Raw genomic sequence first — 7,443 nt, 5'->3', positions numbered from 1 at the left:
CCTGGGATCTTTCTGTTCTATCTTCCCTCCTCACGCTGTCTCTTGTCATGTGATAGAGTCATACAGCAAGGAAACATGCCTTTCGGTCTAACTTGTTTGTGCCAATATCGTGAATGCTTGTAATTCCCAGAAGTTTTCCTATTTCTGTAACCTCCACCACTCCCATATTCCCGCTGTATATTTGAAACCTACTCCGATGCTGACAACTCTCCCTGTATGTAAATTGCTCCAATGTCGATAACATGCCCAATCTCAGTAATCTCATCCTGCACTCAGTACAATAATTCCCATTTCTATAGTTTTGCACAATACTTACAGTAACCCCGTCTCTGTAAAATCCTCCAGCCTGAAGCAAAATACCTACCTGTGTACTTTCCTCAAGCCCCAAGAAAACATGATATCACTGTAACCTTCTGCAGGTCCGATCACACTCCTGCCTCCTGGCCTATCGCACCACACGACCACAGTAACCTTCTCCCAACCCTACCGACCTCCTTACCGATATGAATACCTCCAGACCTTTTTCAAGCCACAGCAGCACTCCACATCTCTGTTTGCTCGTCCACTCCCTACAGTCCTCCCAGCACCTCAAACACTCTCTCTTTGTGTAATTCTGCAATTTGGGGCAGCACGGTGGCTCAGTGATGAGCGATGGTGCCAGGGACCCAGGTTTGATTCTAGCGTTCGGTGACTGTCTGCCTGTGTAGAGTTTGCACCTTCTCCCTGTGTCTGCGTGAGTTTCCTCCAGGTGTTCCAGTTTCCTCCCACAGTCCAAAGATGTGCAGGTCAGGTGAATTGGCCATGCTAAATTGTCCATCGTGTTAGGTGCATTGTCGGAGAGAAGTGGGTCTGGGTGGATTACTCTTTAGAGAGTTGGTGTGGACATGTTGTGCCGAAGTACCTGTTCCCATGCTGTAGGGAATCTAATCTAAACTCTCCCTCTGCGTTCCATATTACTGCCCCTAAATATATCCATCTATCCATAATCAGCCCCAACCCCTTCAAACCTCCGAGTCTCTGTGAACTCCCACAGCTCCAACATCCCTCCTTAACTGTGTAACCTTTTCCATTCCTGAAACACTCTGAAAATGTGGGCATCCTACAAACCTCCCTATCTGCGTAATCCTCTCAGGACCCTGTAAAACTACCGATCTGTGGAACCAGCTCCAATGCTTGTGACTCTCCCGATCAGTTTCTATAAGACTTACTATCTCAGTAACATTCTCCCGTCACTATCACCCGCCCTGTCAGTGTAAGCTCCTCCGGTCCCCCTACCAATCTAATCATCTCCATAATCTTCTCCAGCTCTTACACCCCTATCTGTGTAAACGTTACACTCCTCTACAATCATCCCTAAATCAGAAACCTCCTCCAGTGTCTGTAATACTCCCTATCTGTGTTTGTGTCTCCAGGATGTATTGCTGTTCCTGTCTCTGTAAACTCTGACAGATTGTACAGCTTACCAGTCCGTATACTTTCCAGAACCTCAGCATCTGACATCAACAAAAGTCTTCATTAACTACAGCCTTCCATATCTCTGTTCTTTCCTCAATTCTATACAACTCTCCTAATCTCTGTAAGTAGCTCAATTCCATAAAATACCCCATGCCTGCGTAAACTGACCCAATTCGACAGTGAGAAGCCTCACTGACCTTTTGATCGCCTGTAGTCCCTTCAGATCTCCCTGTATCTTCTCTGACTCCATTGAATACAGCCCATCTCATGTTATAACTCCTCTAACTCATATGTTACTCCCCATCTCTGTGATATTCTTCAGTCACTGCAATTCTCATTCTTTATCTCCAGAGCTTCCAATCCCCTGATCGATGTAAGGTTATTGATCCCTTGCAGCATGTTTAACACCTGGAGCAGCCTCCAACTCCTCAACGCATCCTGTTGCTGTAACCTCCTCAAATACTACAGCTCACTGTCTTTGTAATATCTTCCAGTATCTGCAACCCTCTCGATTTTTGTAACCCCCACCAGAACAGCATTCCACATCTCTGTGTAACTGATGGGAATGCTGCAGACCTGCCTTCACAGTCCTCAGTAACTCTCTGAACTCCTGCAGCCCTACAACCCTCAGTATCTCTGGCTCCTCCAATCCCTACACTTCTCCCTGGCTGTTTGAACTGATCCAGCCCCTCAACCCTCCCCTCCACTCTTGTCCATGTCAGTGTAATTCCCAGCACCAACAATCCTCCCAGTCTCTATAAACTCCTGCAGCTCCAACTACCACCCCAATCCGTGTAATCTCCAGTCCCTCCAGTCCTTCCTTTTTCTATAAACACCTGTAGCTCCAAATACCACCCCATCTGTCTACTCTCCAGTGCCTATAACCCTCCCTTTCTATGAACATTTCTGTAGCTCCAACTACTACTGTGTAATCTCTAGTCCCTATATTCCTCCTGATCTCTGTAAATCCTTCAGAACTGATAATCCTGTAACTCCACTTGACATCTTTCAGCCCGACAACCACCTGATCTCTAACCACCAACAGTGATCTCAAACCACCGAACTCTGTAACATCCTCCAGTCTCTACAGCCCAGCTTTTCTCTCTTAGCTTCTCTGGTAACTGTATTCCCCTTCATCTCCGGTTACAGACCCTTGCTCAGTGAAACAATGTCTCAGTATCGAATCTGTAAGAACACAAGAATCTTTGGTGTATCAACAAATTTGACTCATTTTCTAAATTTTAGCGACTGCAAGTTCAACCTCTCCACCTCTTTTCATCAATATCCCTCCATTTTGAAGACCAGCCTGGTGAACCTTTCTGCAGTTGATCTGAAACCAAGAGCTGACAGCAATAATCATGAAAGTGCTGGAATGTATCATAAACGATATGCCAGAAATACTAATTGCACACTTAGAAACTTATGGAATAAGCGCAGTCCATAAGACCATCATATATAGGGGTAGAATTAGACCATTCAATCCATCAGGTCAATTCCACTATTCGATTGTGTATGAATTGTTTCTCAACCCCATTCTCTCACTCCCTGTAACCCTTGATCTCTTTATTCATCCAGAACCTGCTTATCTCTGAGTAAGATACACTGAATCACTTAGCATCCACAGCCCCATGAGACAGTGAGTTCCACAGATCCATCACCCTCTGGCTGAATAAATACCTCCACATCTCTATTCTAAAGGGTGGTCCCTTCACTCTGAAGCTGTGCCCTTGGCCTCTGGTCTCTCCTGCTCGTTGAAACATCTTGCCCCCGTCCACTCCATCCAGGCCCCTCAGTTTTCTGTAAGTTTGAATGAGATTCTGCCGCCGCCTCTGAAACTTCAACAAGTGCAGTCCCAGAGACTTCACCTGCTCCTCATATGACACAAATTTCATCCCTGAGATCTTTCTTGGAAACCCATTTCTCGTACCCCTTCACATCCTTTGGTCCGACTCTTAATGAATAACGTGTTGAGTGTAGTCCCAACACTGACCCCTGCGGCTCTCCCCTCGTCACCAGTTCCCATCGTGAAAAAGACCCCTTTCCTCACACTCTCTGCCTTGTGCCAATCAGACAAATCCTCTCTCCATGGTCAGCATGTTGTTCTGAAACGGAAATTTCATTTCACACCCACTGCTGGATTTATTTTTCTGTCTGGCTGTAAACAGCAGAGTTTCACCATTACCTTCCCATCTGTAATTCCCTGGAGAAGGTGGTGGGGAGCTGCCTTCCTGACCCATTGCAGTCCTTTGGGTGTAGGGACAGACACAGTGCTGGGAGGATGGAGTGTGGCTTGGAAGGCACCTTGGAAATGCTGGTGTTTCCGTGCACTTGGAGTTCCTCTCTTTCCAGGGTATAGTGGTTCCGGGTTTGTGAAGTGCTGTTGAAAGGGCCTTCCTGAGTGACCTCAGAGCTACTTGTAGATCTTTTATTCCTTCATTTATTCATGAAGATGAGCTTTGTTGGCTGGGCCAGCATTTATTGGTGATATGGAGTTGTCCCTGAGAAGGTGGTAGTGAGCTGCCTTCCTCAGCCACTGCACCAGCCGTTGGAACTGTTGTTATCCGTGTACCCTCCAGCAGGCGCTACAACACTCCTCATGTCTGTAACTGCAAACAGATAATGCACCTCTCCCTTTTTTATCTCACATCCTCCCCGCCATATAAATCTGACAGTTCCTCACAATATCTCACCTCCTCCATTCCCATCTGTTCTAGAGATCACTAAAATTACTTTATTCTTGTTTAAACTTCTGATCATCCAAAATCTCTCCCATTTTAAATGTGAAACCCCTTCAGTTTCTGTTACTCTCCATATAACTGCAATCACTGATAGCACAGGTTCCCTTCCTAAATCTCTAATTACAATGATTGTGTTTGCTAAAGTGGCACTTTTCTTCCTCCCTATCCATCTCAGGACTTCCAGCCCCTACAATCCCACTATTTGGAATGCTCACAATTTCTACACCACCTCAAGTCCTGGGGGTCCTTGAAAATTACCAGTGCCCCAAAGGTTTATATTCCCCCCAGTTACTGCAAGTCTTCTCACTCTGTCACATCCAAGTCTCCATCCAAATCTCCAGGACCAGACAACACTTGCTGGCTCTCAATTTGCATTTGTTGAAGTCTACACATCTCTGTAAGCAGCTCAGAAAAAGTCACTTAGACTCTACAAAGCTCCGTCATGCACAAGCCACCATCTCTCTTTTCCCTTGCCTTCTTCAATGTCTGAAACTCTCACTGTATCTCCAGTAACGTTCTTGAGTTGATGCAGGTTTGCCTAGTTCCCCAGAATACCTGTTCCATCCCATATAGCACGCTCAATCACTGTAACACTCTCTGCTTTGTCTAGTCCTGCCTTTTCTAATGTTTTTCCAGGCACAACGGCGATCCTATAAGAGAGCAATACGGAATGGAATGTTATAAATTTCAGCTGAGGATTGAGGCCTATCGTTACCTGGGAGTCACAAAGGGAGGGAACCTGAGAGAGAGCAGCACAGAGCGGGAGAATATTAATCAGTAGCGAGGTTTGAGGCCGACGAGGACTTGGAGTTGGAGAAGCAGCAGAGCAGGAGGCTCGAAATTAACACCGAGTCACAGAGGGAGTGACCATGTGACGGAGCAACTTGGAGCAGGAGCATGAGGCTCACTCACACCTGGGAGTTCCAGAGGCAGCAAAGTGGGAGGATATAAATCAACACTGAGGATCGAAGCCTAATTGTGCCTGGGAGTCACAGAGACAAGTGACCCTGTGAGGGAGCAAAGTGGAGTGGGAGCTGAAGGATTACACGTCCCTGGGAGTCACAGAGACGGTGACGCTGTGAGAGAGCAGAGTGGAGTGGGAGCTGGAGGATTACACGTCCCTGGGAGTCACAGAGATAACTTCTGCTGCTGGGACCTGCCTGCACTGAGTTTGAAAAAAGTGCAAGAGCCATCGCAGAAAAGGCTGTAATTTCATTGGCTGATAAATACACCGCTATTAGCGACAGTCAGTTAATTGCTATAATTTTTTTTCAACTTCTGAAATAAGGGTTGAACACAGAAATAAGAGGGAGAACTGAAATTGTGAGCAAATATAATAAATTAACCTCAGTAAGCCCAGTTGAATAAGGGACTTAACCATATTGTTATTTCCCGAATGCTAACTTCATTCTAAGTAATTAATTAAGTTACTCCAGACATGTTGCATTTTAAGACATGGTAAGACTTGTTTGTCGATGGAAAATGTGTTCTGTTACATTGGGAAGTCATAGCCCCTGCTTGTGTCCTAGATGGACACTTGGTCATGGAGTTCAGACAGTGACTAGAGACTCTATGGGACATCTGTTATGCTGAGAGTTAGGTGGATAGTACACACACACAGCAGATTACCCTGCAGACATGACAGCCTGGAAGAAGGAAGGGTCTGGGGGATGAGGCAACCAGAGAGAAACAACGAGGGAATACAAGAAAATCCTGGTATCTCCCTCCCAATTCAGTTTCCCAGTTTGGAAGCTGAGTACATTGTAGGCTGCTCAAGGGAGGGCAGTCAGCGCCATGTCTGTGGCACCACAAGCAGCCTGACTGTACAGGTGGGGAGGGAGAAGGAAGGAGGAGCAATAGTCACAGGGGAGACAGGAAAGTGAAGAAGGTGTCAGTGTGTCTGTAATTCCAGGATAGTGGGGTTAAGAATGTCACTGTGTCTGCAGGACATTCGTCTGGGGAACAGTGAGCAGTCAAAGGCCATGTTCATGTTGGTAGGAATGACCTGGGTAGGAAGGGCGAAGTGGTCTGCGAGTCAGAAATTAGGGAGCAAGGTGGATGGTTAGCAAGCCGGTCCGCAAATGCAACAATCCCTGGAATACTCCAAGTGCCGTGTCCAAGTGAGAACAGGACTCGTGGTTTTCGGTAGATGAGAGTGTGACTGGAATGATGATTCAGCAGGAAGGGCTTCAGATTCCTGGGACATTGAGACTGGTTCTGGGGAAGGCAGCAGCTGTACCAGCTGGATGGGCTAACATGACAGAGCTGGGACTGAGTTCATTGTGCGGTGTTTGGGAGGGATTGAAAATAACTTGGCGTGTGCTTAGGATCCAAAATGGAATTGAAGTGGAGACTACCAGAATTCTCAAACTAATGTGAGATACAGTTGGTACTAATTTACAACAAGTTTATCAGTGGAAGATGGAGTAAGAAAGAAAGCCTTAATCTGAGGTACTCTGCATGGACGTGAATACTCAGTGTGGGGAGTTCCAGATGCAGATTGGTGTGTGGAAATCTGATGGACTGATCATCGAGAGCTGGCTCAAGGAATGGCAGGACTGGGTGTTAAATAGTGCTGGGGAAAAGGGATTCTGAAATGATAGAATTGAAGGGAAAAGATGAAGGTAGAAGTATTTGTTTTGATTAGTGTTAGTTAAGAGGTCCAAGAGAAAAATTAGATTAGATTACTTACACTGTGGAAACAGGCCCTTCGGCCCAACAAGTCCACACCGCCCCGCCGAAGCGCAACCCACACATACCCCTACATCTACCCCTTACCTAACACTACGGGCAATTTAGCATGGCCAATTCACCTAACTTGCACATATTGGACTCTGGGAGGAAACCGGAGCACCCAGAGGAAACCCACGCAAACACGGAGAGAATGTGCAAACTCCACACAGTCAGTCGCCTGAGGCGGGAATTGAACCCAGGTCTCTGGCGCTGTGAGGCAGCAGTGCTAACCACTGTGCCACCGTGCCGCCCACAAAAAGAGGATCCGTCCGAGGACAGAATGAATTTGGCTGGAGCTACAGAACAACAAGTGTACACTTACACTGTAAGGTACAGTCTGTCTGCCAGGAACCAAAGAACTGATGGAGAGAATAAATATGCAGGGTCATTTGAGAGCGATGACAATACTACAGATCGGTTATACTGAGAAACGTAATGTTGCCAGATATAGACAGAGATACTGTTGGTGAAAGGTCACGAGGGACAAGTGTTCCTGGATTACATGGAGGAGAACTCA

The sequence above is a fragment of the Chiloscyllium punctatum genome, chromosome 34 (genome assembly GCF_047496795.1).
Source record: "Chiloscyllium punctatum isolate Juve2018m chromosome 34, sChiPun1.3, whole genome shotgun sequence".
In the NCBI taxonomy this organism is placed as follows: domain Eukaryota; kingdom Metazoa; phylum Chordata; class Chondrichthyes; order Orectolobiformes; family Hemiscylliidae; genus Chiloscyllium; species Chiloscyllium punctatum.
The sequence above is the reverse complement of the archived record's forward strand: the minus strand, read 5'-3'. Positions refer to the sequence as shown.